The 19,512-nt window shown below is 40.5% G+C and overlaps 1 pseudogene; it reads left to right on the forward strand.

Moving 5' to 3' along the window:
• The first annotated feature begins 1,538 nt into the window (after positions 1–1,538).
• LOC100446628 (heterogeneous nuclear ribonucleoprotein A1-like) overlaps positions 1,539–19,512 on the forward strand; it is a 76,126-nt pseudogene continuing 58,152 nt past the window's right edge.

Here is a 19,512-nt window from a genome sequence, read left to right on the forward strand (position 1 = left end):
TCTATTTTGTCCACCTCTGGCATGACTTGGAAGGACAATGCATTGTCAGGAATTCTCCAAAATGAAGGACAGGTTTAGGGGCAGGAGATTTTTTTAAAAAGAGCCAGCATCTATAGAGTTCCTGCTATATGCCAAATACTGTGCCAGAATCTTGAATCACACTGCTTCTGTTTCACACATGCTCAATCCTCTAAAGTGAGCTCAAAGATGCCTTCTAATCACATGCCAAAGTAGGAAGTCCTAAGGAGAGGATGAAGTCCTCAGGCACACAGTCTTAAGGGTTGAAAGTTTTTAAGTGAGGAGTAGAAGTTAAAAGTATGTGAGAATGAACCTTGGCTGACAGAAGCCACCTCACCCAGATATGCCAAGGAGATTACCCTCCCACCAGCACAACCACCACCTGCCCCACTACTTCCCAACAGCCAATGGCTGACTCATGAACACGGAAATCCAGTCTGCTTCAAATCATGAAAACTCTGCTGTACTATTTATGCTCCAGAGTCCCCTATTGATCAGGCCAAGGCTAGACTTCATTAGACGATATCCTCGATTGGTAATTTGCCCTTTCCTATGTCACTTCCCTTTTTCTGTTATAGGTTTGGCCTGAAGAACACTTCCTCAATAAGTCCCTTGTCCTCAGTTTCTGACTTAGGCTCTGCTTCTGGATAACCCAACATAAAATGAAGAAAATTTGAGTTCCTGGCCATACTTCTGGTTATCACACCTAATGATTTCTGATCTTCACAATGACTCTTCGAAGTAGGGATTACTAATCCCATTTTATGAATTATTAAGGTAGGTACACTGAGCCAGATTCAGCAAAAAAGGTAGGATGCAGAAAGATAGTTCAGATAGATACTGAACTGCTTCAGTAGTTCCTAAGGAGGAACTGATCAAGGCTGCCTTTAGCAGGAAGGTACTTGGCAACCCAACTCCAGAGCCCTAGGCTCTAACTTCCCACAAACCAGTTCCTTCAGAGGGAAGGCAGAGGTGAGAGGACAGAAGCTGTATCTTTTCTCCATCCATGTTACATGGTCATTCTTCTAAACCTTTGAAAATTAATCTTAGTCATTTCCGATGTCTGGCAGGTGGAATATGTTAAATATGTTTTCAAATTAACATATACCTAAGGAGTCCAGGGTCTAGATCGCAGTGCAATTTCTCTCGGTTTGGAGTCTTCATTATTTGTCTGTTTCCCTGGAGCTAGGATTCCTCCCTATAGTGAGCCTTCTGACTGCAGCTGATAGCATTCCTCTACCTCGCCTTCTGATGGGGTGGTTCAGGACCAAGAGTAGATTCATAAATACACAAGCCTGGACATCTGAATGAGTTGGGACTTTCTGGATCAATCATCCAGGCTTGAGGTAAGCTTTCAAGTGACTAACAAACATGGCAAGACTGTGCTGCATGGGAACCTACTGACCAGATGGAAGAAAACTTAATTGAACACAGAGTCGATTTTCAAAGTTTAGAATATGGTGTGTTGAGATACGTTTGTTAGCTTTCTCCTTTCTGCTAGGGGACGCTGTTGAGGAAGCATGGTTAAAGTCTCTCTTCCCACTGCTGTCGTGTCTAAGTCGCTGTCTCCTAAAGAGCCTAAACGGCTGTGGAAGCTCCTCATTGGAGGGTTGAGCTTTGAAATAACCGCTGAGAGCCTGAGGAGCCATTTTGAGTAATGGGGAAATGCTCACAAACTGTGTAGCAATAAGATCCAAACACCAAGTGCTCCAGGGCCTTTGGAGTTGTCACAAATGCCACTGTGGAGGAGGCAGATGCCTCCATGCATGCACGGCCACACAATGGGATGGAAGAGTTGTACAACCAAAGAGCTGTCTCAGGAGAAGATTCTCAGAGACCAAGTGCCCACTTAGCTGTGAAAAAGATATTTGTTGGTGGCATTAAAGAAGACACTGAAGAACATCACCAAAGAGATTATTTTGAACAGCATGGGAAAATTGAAGTGATTGAAACCATGACTGACCAAGGCAGTGGCAAGAAAAAGGGCTTTGCTTTTGTCACCTTTGATGGCCATGACTCCATGGATAAGATTGTCGTTCAGAAATACCACATTGGGAATGGCCACAACTGTGAAGTTAGGAAAGCCCTGTCAAAGCAAGAGGTGGCTAGTGCTTCATCCAGCCAAAGAGGCCAAAATGGTTCTGGAAACCTTGGTGGCTGTCATGGAGGCAGTTTTGGTGGGATAGACAACTTTGGTCATGGAGAAAACTTCAGTGGTCATGGTGGCTTTGGCGGCAGCTGTGATAGTAGTGGATATGGTGGCAGTGAGGATGACTATAATGAATTTGGTAATGACAGTGGTTATGGAGGAGGTGGCCCCGGTACTCTGAAGAAAGTCGAGGCTATGGAAGTGGTGGAGAGGGTTGTAGAAACCAGGGCAGTGGCTTCTGTGACAGCTATAATGACGGAGGCAGAGGTGGCTTTGGCAGTGGTAGTGGAAGCAATTGCAGAAGTGGTAGAAGATACAATGATTTTGGCAAGTACAACACTCAGTCTTCAGATTTTGAACCCATGAAGGCAGGAAACTTTGAAGGCAGAAGCTCTGACCCCTATGGTGGTGGAGGCCAATACTTTGCCAAACCACGAAACCAAGGTGGCTATGGTGGTTCCAGTAGCAACAGCAGCTACAGCAATAGCTACTGCTTTTTTCTTTTCTTTTTTTTTTTTGGTCGTTGTTGTTTTGAGATGGAGTCTTGCACTGTTGCCTCCGGGCTGGAGTGCAATGGCATGATCTCGGCTCGCTGCAACCTCTGCCTCCTGGGTTCACAAAATTCTCCTGCCTCAGCCTCCCTAGTAGCTGGTGCCCACCACCACACCCGGCTAATTTTTTGTATTTTTAGTAGGGATGAGGTTTCACTATGTTGGCCAGACTGATCTCAAACTCCTGACCTCGTGATCCACCCACCTTGGCCTCCCAAAGTGCTAGGATTACAGGCATGAGCCACTGTGCCCAGCCAGATGATTTTAATTACTGCCACGAGACAAAGCTTAGCAGGAGAGGACAGCTGGAAACATGACAAGGAAACTACAGATTACAACAGATTTTTGAACTCAGCCAAGCACAGTGGAGGTAGGACCTAGCTGCTACAAAGAAGACATGTTTTTGACAATATTCATGTGTATGGGCAAAAATCTCAAGGACTGTAGTTGTGACCAATTGTACAACAGTTTAGTTTCTGTTCTGTAGAAAGTGTAAAGCATGCCTATAAAAGGTTTTAATGTCAATTTTTCTTTGCACCCATGCTATTGATTGCTCAATGTAATAGTCTGATCATGATGCTAATTAGATGTGTCCTTTAAAAAACAATATGATGTGTTGTAGTACATTGGTTGGCTGACATTAATGAAAAGACCTACCTATTAACATTGATAACTAAATCTGGATTTCTCTCTATAAAGCTACCCAATTGGGTCCCACTGGCTGAACTTTATATGCTTCAGTGGCCTCTTAACAAAAGACTGCCTCTAAATTAGACTAAGTGTCTTAGAACCCTGTGGTCTAGAGAAATGAAGTGAAATGTAGTAGCTGGGAGAAACAGGGCATTATACGTCAAAGAGAAGAACTATCTTTCGAGATAAACTAGCACCCCACCCTAGACCAGCTTCATGGCTGACTCTCAGAGCATCATATTTTCCACTGATGGGCTGAAGATTCATAAATGCAGTAAACCACTGAAAACAATTGCTTCATAAGACTTCTTTAGAAAATTCCTCATGGTACTACATCTACAATGTAGAGGGCTTGTCTTCAGCTCCCTCGACATCTCAAATTTTTTGACACATTCAGTACATGCCTGTTATGTCTTTAATCCCAGAACACATGTATTTTCCCCTTCCAGATGATTTTTTTGCAGATGTCACAATGGAGAAGAGCTGTCAGAGGTGGAAGTAATCAGGCTGTCACAAAGATATTACTTTTTTCTTCCAGTGCTGGAAGGCAGTCAGGAACAAGCCATGCATTAGTCTAAGAGCCATGAGATGTATAACTCCAGGTTTTTAAAGCTCATAGTAGAAAACGAAGAGGGGGCAATGGCATAGCAGGTGAATTCATTTGGGGTGTGTTACAGACCAAGCAAGAATCAATCACTTATGTCTGTCAGACCAGATGGATCTGGAAACAGTTCAATCCTCAGGGCCAATGTGATATGTTGTGATATGTGATATGTCACAACAATGTTTTCCCCGCAGGTTTCAAGCCTGTTTAAAAAAAAAAATGTTTTTAAACTTGAAAGGAAGACAAGTGACCAATATTATAAGGTTAATGCAGAAAATAATGGTCATAGTATTTAATAAATTTCAATTTATCAAATAAACCTGTATGTCAGTCTTTCTGGCTTTAGGCCTGTTTGCATCAGAATTATCCTGGAGGCTTCTTAAAACAACAAAAATGAGCACACAAACATCTATTTAATCATAAGGGAATTTTCACCTAAAATAATCTCCCCCTGTGATGTAGATTCACACTGGAGTTGAGTATAATAATTTTGCTCTCATCAAAAATAATTGGAAAGAGAGGAGCTTTGGGATATGTCATTTTGATCTAAGAAAACTTATTGGCTTTCTTGCTGCTTCTTTGGATTCTTTTTTGCATATCATCTGGCAAGTGAGCAGGTGCACAGCTCTGATAACCAGGAAGGAACCCCCGACCCCACTACCACTGCCTCAGAGCAAATACTCAATAAATGGTCACCTCATTTCCACCCCCCTCCCTACTCCCACCCAACAGGCAAAAAAGCTTAAACCTAGTAAAATCTCTGAGTGCTCAACATGGAACGGAAAACCCAGAAGAGCAAGGTTGGAAATTGTAGCTGGGAAGTCCCAAGTTCTCTGGTTCCTCCTGGAAGAGGGCATGAAGGTGGCTTTGTGTAAATATGGGCATTTTAATTTTTATTTGATGAGCCATAGAAAACTAGATAGTCCAGAGATAAATAAAGGAACTGGGAATGTTGGAATCCACAAATATTGACCATCAGTTTGGGATTGGCAGCTTCTCTCCTTCCCATCTTTATTACCAGTTATAGCGCTGTTACCTTAGATGCACACATGCTTTACAATAATGTTTTTGAAGCCAAGCCCTAGAGATTTCTCAAATATGCTTCCTATGTCTTTCTAGAGGCCCAAGCAATTACCTCCCTCATTTATTGCCTCCTATTCAACTTGCGCAGCTTTTATGTGATTTACATATTAAGCTTCTGTTTAAGATTGTGTTGTCTGGGCGTGGTGGCTCCTGCCTGTAATCCCAGCACTTTGGGAGGCCGAGGCAGGCAGATCACGAGGTCAGGAGATCGAGACCATGCTGGCTAACACGGCGAAACCCCGTCTCTATTAAAGATACAAAAAATTAGCCAGGCGCGGTGGCGGGTGCCTGTAGTCCCAGCTACTCAGGAGGCTGAGGCAGGAGAATGGCATGAACCCGGGAGGCGGAGCTTGCAGTGAGCCGAGATAGCACCACTGCACTCCGGCCTGGGCGAAAGAGCGAGACTCCATCTCAAAAAAAAAAAAAAAAAAAAAGATTGTGTTTACACGGTTCCACTGCACATCTCATCCAGGTTTTGAAAACTATTTAGATTTTAGGAGTTGCATTCTACTCTAAGTAACAACTCCAAACCTGCACCATATTTATTGGGTGACTTTAGGCCACAGTACCATTTTGTACAGTAAGGTATCTTCTTATGAAACAGAGAAGATATGCTTACTTCCTTACAGGATAAATAATGTGATGCTGAATAAGATAAAGCTAAAGTTACTAAGAGACAAACACTGTATATTAAGTGTTATAACCACACATTAGAAGACCATTTTAGATTGTGGTTTCAGGGTGCTAGAATATTTGAACCCTGTTTGCTTAACTGACTAATCTAACTTTTTGGTAAGACTGGTTATATTTTTTTCTGTATAGAGAAGAGGTGATGAGAGAAAGTATTCTTTAGTTTATTCATTCACAATTTTTTAAAAAGGTCACTCTGGTTACTGCATGGAGAACAGAACTGGTGGGGGATCTGTTCATGCCTGAGGAGGCCATTTAGGCACCTGCTGCCATCATCAAGGCAAAAGATAAATACCTAAGTTTAAAAGAAAATTTATTTTTACAAGTTATAGATGTAAACAAGTCTCATATGCATGCCCAATAGATCTACTTTGTCCTACTAAAGGAGAAGGAGGATAATGCAGATATAAACTCTAGAACAAGACTGCCTTTGTTCAAATTCCAGCTTTGTCATTGTAGGACCTTGCTTAGACAAATTACTTAATTTTTTAATCTCTGTTGTCTCATCTTTAAAAGGAGGCTAATAGTAGTATCTGCCTTATAGGATTGTCAAGAATAAAGGAGTAAGTATATATGAAGTGTTTAGAATAGTTCCTTCCAGTCAATCAGTGGTAACTTTTTTTCCTCCCGCCCAAGCATAAAGGATCTAAATGGGGCAATGTGGCTAATGGCCTCTAGAGGGCAGCAGAGGAATAAGAACAGAGTGGACGACAGGTTCAGAGAAAGATGTCCTGTCTGATGGAAAAACGGGGAGAAGGGCACTGTGAATCATACAAAATGGAGACTGAGCTCACGGCCATTTATAGCCTGCTTTGGGGACGTTTTCTAATAGTTCAAATCATTTTGTAGACAAAAATCAAGGACTGGAATAAGTGAAGTAATGAGAAGGATCCAGTCATGTATCTGAGAGCATACGTCCAATAAACCTCACTCAAAAGCTAGCAAGAAAATCTTGACTGTTGGCAGGAAGCACAGCTGATACTGAGGGCTGGGGCCTGAGTTCCTTTCCACTTGGCCCTCTCCATGCGACCTGGGCTTCCTCACAGCATGGTAGCTGGGTTACAGCATGAGTGTCCCAGTGAAATCAGGCAGAAGTGGGATCACGTTTTAATGACTCAGAAAAGACATGTATCACTTCTGCCATATTTTAATAGTTAAAAGTCTAACAAAAGCCCTCTTAGTTCCAAGGGGATAGGACACAGACTCCATCTCTTGATGAGGGGGTAGCAAGTTTCTGGAAAACGATATTAACAGAAAATACTGTAGCCATTTCCATAAAATACAGTCGGTCACAAAGTGCTTTCCTAGAAGTTCATACTGCATTCTTTCTGCCTCATTTTCACATGCAAAGCATCAGCAAATCCTAACAGACCGGGCTGCAAAATACATCCCAAACCTGATCTGATCTCACCATCTCCACTGCTCCCACCCTCGTCCAACCCAACATGTTTCTCTACCTGGATCACAGCAAAGTCTACTGAGAGGTTCCTCATCTCCAATTTAAAACCCCATAATCTACTATTTATAGGGCAGCCAGTGAGAACTTTGAAAAAATGTAAGTCTAATCCTATCACCACTGCTTATCTTAGAACTATCCAATGGCTTTCAATTATGCTTAGAAGAAAAGCCAAACTCCTAATGGTGGCCCACAAGACCCTCCATATTTTGGCCCTATTTATCTGTCTCATTTCATCTTCAGGCTTCTTTCCACCACACTCACTCTGACCGTCTTCCTCTCACTTTAGCTCCTGGGTATGTTTTCAACTCAGGCACCTCTGATCCCAAATCTCTTCATATCACACTGTTCCATGATTCAAATCTGCTCGAACCTTCCCAGACCACCCAATATCAATGAGCATCGGTCCCATCACCATCTATTCCTTAACCCTCCTTTATTTTCCTTAATGTACTTATCACTGTCTGAGCTTACACTGTGTATGCATTTGAGTCCTTGTTCATAGTCTGCATCTCCCTCTAGAATATTAACACTTTATGGGCAGGGCTTTATTTACTGCCATATTAACAGTGCTTAGATCCACTCAATAGTTAAGTTGAATATTGAATAAAGAATAAAAGAAGAAACAAAACAAACAGTATAGCCTTTCAAATCAGTGGTGGTGTAAACGAAGATCTATTATCACTGTCATGAAAATGTGTTTGTGTTCTTTACTAGATCTGGGCTATCCTTTCCTAGTGTCCTGTGGTTTCACAGACTAGTTTAGGAATGGTTGGTTGTTTCTAATGTGTAGCACTTAAGAAACTTTCAGCTTGAACCTAAGTGTTTCCAGTGCTGAGGTTCAGTCATGTCTGGGCATGTTTGGTGAGTTGGTGGTGACAGGCCTCAAATAATTCAATTCTAGTGAAATATTTGGCTTTAAGTGGATGAGGAGGAAAGGTACTGTGGCTTTGGTGTGGGTGTAGTTGGGGGTAGGTATAGAGGAGAGGAAGAGAACCCGAGGACAGCGACGTTCAAGTGAACATGTTATCACTCGTCTGGACTTCTCAACACAATTGAACACACTTCCTATATTTGGAGAATTCCCCACCTCCTCTGCAGCCAGTACACTGGTCTGTGACACAGACCCAGACAATCACGTGCACCTCAGCAAGTTTTCTAATCACAAGCATGTGTTGCAAAGAAACAAGTGCCACCTAGAGCCCACTCTGGTGAGAATGGCAGCTGGTGAATTCAGTTACTAGAGGGAGGGATGGCTAAGGTCACACCACGAGCTAGTACCAGCAGGAGTCTGTCCCTGGTGGAGTCAGCAGTTATTCCCACCCGGTCAGATCTTTACTGTGACTCTGAGAATTGATGCTGGCTGGGAAGCCTCCCAGCCTGCTTTCTGGCCTCCTAGGAAATCTTATATTCTTTAATAAATTCATTTTCTGCTACTACTAGATTTTAATTGGTAACAACTGAGAACTCTGACAGAAAAAGATAGGGTGTTTAATTCCAGTCTACTTCACTGATTAGGCCTGACACCTAGGGAGAAAAGACGTAGAAGCCACAATGTCAGGAATTATTTTAATAAGCAATTTTGTAAGACTTGGAGTTTGAACAGCGGTACTTTGCTCCCCAGGCAACAAAGTTCTGTATCAAGCTGGAAAATGAACACTTGCCCACTTTTCCCTGAAACACAGCAGGGTCCTGGCTCCATGGAAGCTCTAGTGAAATCGTCTTCAAACATCTTTTAGAAGGTTGAATACTTTTCCATTGAGATACACAGGACCCTTCATAAAACAGATGAAAGTGGACTGCTTTGGTCAACGTGACACTTGGAGCCCCTAAAGCCAGGATGGCCTCATAAACCCCTCAGTGGTGAGGCTCAGTGGCAGTGCCTGGCTGCGGGCTCCCCAAATCTGTGACACCCAGCAGGAGAGGGACAATCTCCTGAGATGACACCTGAGAGATACATGCCAGGAAGGTAACAGGTGCCACATGAGCAGATTTATCTCTGAGCATATGCCCTGATGCCTCCAAAAAGGCTGGCAGGGAGGCAACTTTGCAAGGACTTTGGGCTTTGTTTCAGGAATGAAGACAATTAACCACAGGATTTGAATATTCTGTAATTAATGTCTTTTCTAACATAATCTAGTGAAGCCTGGGGAATTTTTAATTGCATACCTCTTTACTCAACTATGTCATAGCAGTGGTACATTATGCATATTCAAGTCACTGAAGTTGCCTAAACTTTAGTAAACTTGCTTATTCGTTCTGTTGCTCATTAATTTCTCCCAGCCTTGTGGGAGAGCAACTAAAGTTAATCATCACTACCTCTCCACCTGGCTCTCCAAGGGTTGTCAGCTCCTATCCCCCACCCTTCATTCATCTCTCAACACCTCCCAGAGAGCTCCGGACATCTCTGGCATAATGTTCTGATCCAATATTTGCCTATTGGACTTCATGTCCTCACATCATTTTAGCTGCCTTTGTTAACCAAATTCCCATAGGTATTTTATATATAAAGGGCATGAGCTTCGGGAGATGAGTGAGAATCTAATGCTTGATGATCTGTCATTGTCTCCCATCACCCCCAGATGGGACCATCTAGTTGCAGGAAAACAAGCTCAGGAGGCTGGGCGCAGTGGCTCACGCTTGTAATCCCAGAACTTTGGGAGGCCAAGGCTGGCGGATCACTTGAGGTCAGGAGCTCAAGACCAGCCTGGCCAACATGGTGAAACCCCATCTCTACCAAAAAAACAAAAATTAGCCAAGTATGGTGGCAGGCATCTGTAATCCCAGCTACTTGGGAGGCTGAGGCAGGAGAATTGCTTGAATCTGGGAGGCAGAGGTTGCAGTGAGACGAGATCGTGCCGCTGCACTCTGGCCTGAGTGACAGAGCGAGACTCATCATAAACAGAAAACAAAACAAAAAAAAAACAAGCTCAGGGCTCCTACTGATTCTACATTATAAGTTGCATAATTATTTCATTATATATTACAATGTAGTAATAGAATAAAGTACACAATAAATGTAATGCACTTGAATCATCCAAAAACCACTGCCACTGCACAGTCCATGGAAAAACTGTCTTCCAGGAAACCAGTCCCTGGTGCCAAAAAGGTTGGGGACCACTGAGTTAAAGAAGGCTGTAACCTAGACAAAGGCTGGAAACTAGACAAAGATGTGAGATCAGGCCAGGGTATACTATAAGTGCAGACATTAAAAATGAAGCAGTTTGTACCTCGGCCAGGAAGACTTTTATATGATTCCTTCAGTAGTTGAAAGTGGTAAGCTGATGAGCCACACTTCAAAAGCAAATGGTCCGGGAGACACTTAAAGAAGTGAGTGTGAGGACAGAGGTAGAACTCTTATGGCTCCCCACTGCCTTATCACCAAGTCCAAACTCTGTAGCAAGGCATGATCCAGCTCCTGCCTACTGCTTCAACATTCCTTTAAAAATAAAATATCTCGATTATCCTGATTTGATCATTATGCATGATATGAATGTATCAAAATAGCAAATGTACCCTTCCAAATATGTACATCTATTATGTATCAATAATAAAATGTTTCTTACACATAACCAGGCACTGGCCACAAAAAAAAATAATAATAATAATAATAATGCGGTTTCTCCACTGCAGCAGGCTCATTAATCATCCTTGTGTTTCCATAATTTGTATTCTTAATTCGTAAAGACCTTTTCTACTATTTCTTCTCCTGGATAACTCCTGCTTTTCAAAATTGAGATGCTCAGGCATTCCTCTCCTCCCTAAGGTCTCCGTCAGACTGGATTAGGTGCTGCTGGTCTGTACCTCTAAGCACCCTTCCTGTGATTTCCCCATCATCATGCTGGTGGGACAGCACTGTAGCTATCAGTAGCTTGATTGTTTCTCCTTTAATTGTAAGATTCTTTTATTATTATTATTATTATACTTTAAGTTCTAGGGTACACGTGCACAAAGTACAGGTTTGTTACATAGGTATACATGTGCCATGTTGGTTTCCTGCACCCATCAACTCATCATTTACATTAGGTGTTTCTCCTAATGCTATCCCTCCCCCAGCCCCCCACCCACCAACAGGCCCGGTGTGTAATGTTCCCTGTCCTGCGTCCAAGTGATCTCATTGTTCAATTCCCACCTATGAGTGAGAACATGTGGCGTTTGGTTTTCTATCCTTGTGATAGTTTGCTTAGAATGATGGTTTCCAGCTTCATCCATGTCCCTGCAAAGGACATGAACTCATCCTTTTTTATGGTTGCCTAGTATTCCATGGTATATTTGTACCACATTTTCTTAATCCAGTCTATCATTGATGGAAATTTGGGTTGGTTCCAAGTCTTTGCTATTGTGAATAGTGCTGCAATAAACACGTGTGCATGTGTCTTTATAGCGGCATGATTTATAATCCTTACGGTATATACCCAATAATGGGATGGCTGGGTCAAATAGTATTTCTAGTTCTAGATCCCTGAGGAATTGCCACACTGACTTCCACAATGGTTGAACTAGTTTACAGTTCCACCAAGAGTGTAAAAGTATTCCTAGTTCTCCACATCCTCTCCAGCATCTGTTGTTTCCTGACTTTTTAATGATCGCCATTCTAACTGGTGTGAGATGGCATCTCACTGGGGTTCTGATTTGCATTTATCTGATGACCAGTGATGATGAGCATTTTCTCATGTGTCTGTTGGCTGCATAAATGTCTTCTTTGAGAAGTGTCTGTTCATATCCTTTGCCCACTTTTTCTTGGGGTTGTTTTTTTCTTGTAAATTTGTTTAAATTCTTTGTAGATTCTGGATATTTGCCCTTTGTCAGATGGGTAGATTGCAAAGATTTTCTCCCATTCTGTTGCCTGTTCACTCTGATGATAGTTTTGTTTTGTTTTGTTTTGTTTTGTTTGCTGTGCAGAAGCTCTTTAGTTTAATTAGATCCCATTTGTCTATTTTGGTTTTGTTGCCATTGCTTTTGGTGTTTTAGTCATGAAGGCTTTGCCCATGCCTATGTCCTGAATGGCATTACCTAGGTTTTCTTCTAGAATTTTTATGGTGTTAGGTCTTACATTTAAGTCTTTAATCCATCTTGAGTTAATTTTTATATATGGTGTAAGGAAGGGATCCAGTTTCAGCTTTCTATATATGGCTAGCCAGTTTTCCCAGCACCATTTATTAAATAGGGAATCGTTTCCCCATTGCTTGTTTTTGTCAGGTTTGTCAAAGATCAGATGGTTGTAGATGTGTGGTATTATTTCTGAGGGCTCTGTTCTGTTCCATTGGTCTATATCTCTGTTTTGGTACCAGTACCATGCTATTTTGGTTACTGTAGTCTTGTAGTATAGTTTGAAGTCAGGCAGCATGATGCCTCCAGCTTTGTTCTTTTTGCTTAGGTTTGTCTTGGCTATGCAGGCTGTTTTTTGTTTCCACATGTACTTTAAAGTAGTTTTTTCTAATTCTGTGAAGAAAGTCAATGATAGCTTGATGGGGATAGCATTGAATCTATAAATTACCTTGGGCAGTATGGCCATTTTCATGATATTGATTATTCCTATTCATGAAAATGGAATGTTCTTCCATTTGTTTGTGTCCTCTTTTATTTTGTTGAGCAGTGGTTTGTAGTTCTCCTTGAAGAGGTCCTTCACATCCCTTGTAAGTTGGACTCCTAGGTATTTTATTCTCTTTGTAGTAATTGTGAATGGGAGTTCACTCAAGATTTGGCTCTCTGTTTGTCTATTATTGGTGTATAGGAATGCTTGCGATTCTTGCACATTGATTTTGTATCCTGAGACTTTGCTGAAATTGCTTATCAGCTTAAGGAGATTTGGGGCTGAGACGAGGGGGTTTTCTAAATATACAATCATGTCATCTGCAAACAGAGACAATTTGACTTCCTCTTTTCCTAGTTGTATACCCTTTATTCCTTTCTCTTGCCTGATTGCCCTGGCCAGAACTTCCAACAATATGTCGAATAGGAGTGGTGAAAGAGGGCATCCCTGTCTTGTGCCGGTTTTCAAAGGGAATGCTTCCAGTAGTTGTCCATTCAGTATGATATTGGCTGTGGGTTTGTCATAAATAGCTCTTATTATTTTGAGATACATTCCATCAATACCTAGTTTATTGAGAGTTTTTAGCATGAAGAGCTGTTGAATTTTGTCAAAGGCCTTTTCTGCATCTATTGAGATAATCAGGTGGTTTTTGTTGTTGGTTCTGTTCGTGTGTTGGATTACTTCTGTTGATTTGCGTATATTGAACCAGCCTTGCATCCCATGGATAAAGCCGACTTGATCATGGTGGATAAGCTTTTTTGATGTGCTGCTGGATTTGGTTTGCCAGTATTTTATTGAGGATTTTTGCATCAATGTTCGTCAGGGATATTGGCCTAAAATTCTCTTTTTTTGTTGTGTCTCTGCCAGGCTTTGGTATCAGGATGATGCTAGCTTCATAAAATGAGTTAGGGAGGATTACCTCTTTTTCTATTGATTGAAATAGTTTCAGAAGGAATGGTAGTACCAGCTCCTCTTTGTACCTCTGGTAGAATTCAGCTGTGAATCCGTCTGGTCCTGGACTTTTTTTGGTTGGTAGGCTATTAATTATTGCCTCAATTTCAGAACCTGTTATTGGTCTGTTCAGAGATTCAACTTCTTCCTGGTTTAGTCTTGGGAGGGTGTATGTCTCTTGAAGAAACTTCAGGTCACTCTGTGTTTCATCTTTATATTCTCATTGCTTAACATATGCTATGCTTGACATGTAGTCGGTTCTCAATATATTTTTGTTATTTGAATACATGATTTTGGCTCACGCTAAAGATTCTGGAGTGATTTCTAACTTTCCAGCCCACTTAATAACCAAATACAATGACCAAAATAATTGATCAACCAAGCTCACTCCTTATCCTCCAAATTAGGATTTTAATTCAAATCTGAACTACTCTAACAGCCTCCTTAATGGCTTTCCCAACATAACTCTCTACTCCTTCAACTCTATCATGCATATAAATATCATATTTCTATTCCCCAAATGCCATTTTTTTCTCAGCCATTTCACTGTTCACAACCCTTAAAGAAGACTCAAAAAAAAAAAAAAAAAAAGAAGACTCAAAGTCTTAAAAACTGTAGTGGGATAATAAAATTGTAACATTCACTTTGGAAAACTATTTTGCATTATTTCATAAAGGTGAATAGCCACATACCCTATGAACTAGCAATCCCACTCCTAGATGTATAACTTAGAGAAACTCTTACACAGGGCATGAAGAGGGAAATACAAGAAGGCATATAGGAACATTTCTGCAATGTGAAGAATCTCAAAAAATTTGAATATGCTTCAATAGAGCAGAAAATAAAAAGTGGTATAGTCACAAAAGGATATATCATACAATGGTGAAAATATACTTCAGTGACACAGACATAAATATATCTTAGAAAAGTAATACAAAACAAGCAAGTTCCAAAAGCCTACAAACAGTATGACATCATTTTAGTAAAGCTCAAGACAAGCAAAATTTTATGGTTATATATGCATGTGTGCTACAATTATCAAGTAAAAGATGGAGGGGAATAATAACCCCAACTTCCAGAATAATAGTTGCCTCTTAGAGAGAGGCAGAAATAGAAAACCACATGATACAAGCAATGCATAGCTAATATATCATTTCCCATCATTCATCATTCATTGATCATGGTGCTTTTCTCCAAGGATTGTCTCATGATCCTTCTCAAAGCACTCCAGACAGCCATTGTCCATTGGGTTGGCACAGGAACTAAAAGCTATTGTTTGTAATTCTGGACTAACAGGATTACAGTCCTGTCATAAAGGCCTTCTAAAATCTGACCAAAAATTACCCTAACTCTCTCAGCTCCATTTGGAATAGTCTACCCACTTCTCCTGAAATTTTCCATACTATTCCCACAAGGTCATCTCTCTGAGCTCATTAAAGCAGCCCCTACCCATGCACACACACTCACCTACACACACCAACCTGAAATGTCTTTTAATTGTTTCTCTCTCCTGCTTGGATCCAACCATTTTCATAAAGCTTCCCTGACTCTCCCTGCCAGAACTGCTGCCTCCCTCTTCTGAAGGCCTGATATTGACCTGTCCTTTGGCATTCACAGTCTTGCATGAGTAGTTCTATTTTTAAGTATTTCTGTGTTATAATCTAAGTGTTTTTTAAGCTTCTTAAGGACAGGGCTACACTTCTTTGGAGTCTCTATAAAATTAGCATGGTTTCTCACACTGTAGATGTCCACTGATTTTTCCTGTACTTAACACTCAGCCTAAAACATAAAAAATCTCTTTAATTATAAGAAAGTCCCATGTAGTTGTCTGCTATAAAAAGAACAGAAAGGAGTAAGTAAATAAAGTAGAACAGTTCAGAGTATATATGTTCTAATCACATTTTAAATTGAATTATTCATTAGTAAATTAATGTTGGTGTTGGGAGAGACCATGGTGGGTACCAAGTTTATTAAAGCAAGCAAGAGGATTAATGGATGAAGTCCCAGAAAATTTTTGAATAATTTCCCCATTTTCTCTCTTACCTATATTTTGAGTGAAAACATCAGGATAAATCATATAAGAGGTATTAATGCTTATTCTTTTGTATTTAAAAAGATTTATTATCTTTATGGTGCTCATTATAGAAAATTTAAAAAAAAACAGAAAAAAATAAAGGGAAAATAAACAGGAGTCCTTGAAAATCTTATTACGCAAACATAACCACCATTTGGCATATATCCTTCCATTCTTTTCTAAATGCATGTATGTATCCACAATACATGCTATTGATATTTTATATAACAGGGTCATGTTTATTTACAGCTTGCTTTTCTACCCAGGAAATCTATCATAGAGATTTTTCTATGTTGATGAATATTACTATGCAACATCCTCTCTGATACCTAGATTGTACTCCGTTGTATGTGCATTTGGTTTCAAGTGATAGAACCCCAATATGAATGGACTTTAACAAAAAAGGAGGCAAATCAGATTGTGAAATCCAAAAAAAAAGGTTGAATAATTGAGGAAAAGATAAGAATGCAGTGGAATTTCAGGAAAAACTAGAACCAGGGACTCAGACAACATTAAGACTCTGTTCTCCTCATCTGTGTTTTTCCTTGGATCCATCTCAAGTTCTTTAACTATGGTGTGGCTCTCTCCACACAGCAGGAAAAGTTTCTCTGATTGCAATGACTGTAATTTTGGGGACACGATGTTCATAATTTCAGGACACAGGCTCATTACTTAATTCCCACCCTGTGCCAATTAGCTATTAAACTATGGCAACTATTGTAGTACATGTGACTAGGCAAAGGCAGTTTCTATGAGAACATAGCTACTGGACAGATAAAACTGTAGACATTCACCATGATTTGCTTAATTAATATCCTATTAACAGACATAAAGGAGGCTTAAAATTTTTATTACTGAGGAGGTTTTTTTTCTACTATTAATGCTTAATAAATATTTTAAGGATGCTATGAACTTTTTATACATCTAATTGTTAGCACGTATCTGACAATATTCTTATTATATATTCCTAAAAGTTGGATTCATTTAATTAATGTATTCATTTAATCAATTTTCTAAGTATCTACTATATACCAGGCTGTACTCTAGGCCCTAGGAATACAGCCATGAGTAAAATAGAGAAACCTCTACCTTTTCAGAGTTTACATGCTAGTATGTGAAAACAGACAATAAACTAAAATACATTGGGGAGGGGCAAGGATTGCTGCTTTAAATAGATTCTAAGGGAGGGCAGCACTAAAAAGAGGCATCTAACCTGTGCACTGAGGGATGTAAGGGTGAGCCATGTGACTTTCTGAGGATAATGCATCCCAAGCAGAGGAAACTGCAAGTTCAAAGCTGTGGGGTGAGGAGATACTTGGCCTGTTCAGGGAAGGGGAGAAGCCAGAGAAGAGCTCAACAAGGTGAGGGGAGACCAGGCCAAGGAGAGCATTTCTGGCCTCTGCAAGATCTTTGACTGCTACTCTGCAGGGTGGGAAAGCCACTGGAAAGTTTGAGAATGGAACTGACAAGATGAGATCCAACCTAGCACTACCCAAAATATGATGTGTAAGTCTACGCCAGTCCATGAGCAGTTTGTTACACGTTCCAGACAAAACAAGTAGAGAAACTATGAACAAGCATTTAGAACATAAGAAACTTAGGTTTCTTTTCATCATTTAAATGTAATTTTCTACCTGTTGAACCTGATAATAAAATGTCTTGTATTTTGCATGTCTTTCGAAATTTAATTTTTCTAGTAATTTGTTTTGTACCATATCTTTAAAAAGCTTCAATCCATGAAGGAATGGAAATTATTAAAATTGTTCTTTATCACAGATAAGTTTGAGAAGTACTGCCTTAATTTTCATTTTAAAATCATTCTGGCTTGCCCTATTGAGAACAAGCAGGGATGGAAGAAAGGAGAATAAGAAGAAGTTGTTGTAAGTTTGGGTGGACGGTGAGGGAAGATGTTGTGTAAAAAAAAAAAAGAAGAATAAGAAGTTGGCAGATGCTGTGTATATTTTGAAGGTAGAGCTTTCAGGCTTTGTTAAGGAGTTAGACATTGTGCATGAGAACGAAAAGAGAGTCAGAGTAACTCAAGGGTATTTGGCTTGAGTAACGGGGAAGACCAGGAGAGGAGCAAGTTAGAGGAGTTCTGTTTTGGAGATGTTAAATTTGAGATACATGTTAGACTGCCAAGTGGAGCATGAATTCAGGGGAGGATTCAAATACATGGAAGCTTGGAGATCAGAGCAACACAGAAGATCCAGCCACGGAGCCTGAGATGGCCACAGAGGTAAGGAGAAAACCAGGTGAGTGATGCCTTCCAGGAAAGTTAAAAAAAAAAATCAAGAAGCAAAGATAGATCAATTATGTTCAATGCTGATGATAAACAGAATGAGTATGGAGAGACTACTGTTGGATTTAGAGAAACTGGCAGTTCTTGATGAACTTGGGAAGAGCAACTTCTGTGACATTGGGTGGGAGGAAAACCCCATTAGAATAAGTTCAAGAAGGAATGGAAAGAAAAGAATTGGGACAATGAGCATAAACAATTCCACTAGGTTTTGCTTCCAAGGTGAACAAAGAATTGGGGCCAGTGGTAAAGGGAGAAAGGTGGTTAAGAATTTTTTTAAGATGGTAAAAATGAAATGCTTGCATGCTAGTGAGAATAATCCATTATTAAGGAAAAATTGATAATGAAGGAGGATGAAACAATTGCTGGAGCATATCCTCGAGCAGGCAAGAGAGGAAAGGGTTCAGAGCACAAGGTGAGTATATGGGCACAGAGGTAGATGAGTGGGGGGATAGGTGTGGGAGCAAGTGGAAGTTCACTTCTGATTCTTCAGCTTCCACAGTGAAGTAGCAAGCAAGTTCACGGTTGAGCGTGGTGTTTGAGGACAAGGTGTTGGAGACAGGTGAAGAAAGGAGAATGTGTACACTGGTCATCTAAGACAGTAGGAGAATTAATGGATTAGACAAAGCGCAGCATGACTGCCCGACAGTACTAAGATCCTTTTGCGATTCGTGATCGTGGACTTCAAGTGAGCCCAGCCGGCCGAGTTGTTTTTCTCCAGCAATGTTCAGCTGTGCTGGTGAAGAAGTGAAGTACAAGAGAGTAGGATTTTACCAGGGCTTTGGTTTTCTCAGGCGACAATGGCGACGGGAGAGAGAGACAAGAGAGCTGAGTGTGGATACTACAAAGAGATTCTAGTAATGGCTCATGAACTGCTATCTCAAAACCACGCATTTTTAAAGACTTTTAAAAGCTGAAATTTATCAGTTTCCCATCACTGCTGTAACAAATTACGACAAACTGAGTGGCTTAAAATGCATTAATTTATTACCTTACAGTTTTGTAGGTTAGAACCTGGAAACAGGTCTCACTGGGATAAAAATACTGTGTCAGCAATGTTGTGTCCTTCTCAAGAGGCTCTAGGGGAGAATCTGTTTCCATATCCTTTCCAGTTTTGGAAACCACCCACACTCCTTGACCCACGATCTCCTTCCCCCATCTTCAAAGCCAGCAACAACAGATCAAGTCCTTCTCATATGTAATCACTCTGGCCTCTCCTTCTGCCTCCCTCTTCGACTTTTGAAAACTGCTGTGATTACATGGGCCCACCTGAGTATTCCAAAATAATTCCCCATCTTTTAATTTTTTTAATTAATTAATTTAAAAAAATTTAGATTCAGGAAGTTTGTTACATGGATATATTGCATGATGCTGAGGTTTGGGTTTCTTTTTTTGTTTGTTTGTTTGTTTGTTAATT

This window comes from Pongo abelii, chromosome 10, assembly GCF_028885655.2.
Source record: "Pongo abelii isolate AG06213 chromosome 10, NHGRI_mPonAbe1-v2.0_pri, whole genome shotgun sequence".
Classification (NCBI taxonomy): Eukaryota; Metazoa; Chordata; class Mammalia; order Primates; family Hominidae; genus Pongo; species Pongo abelii.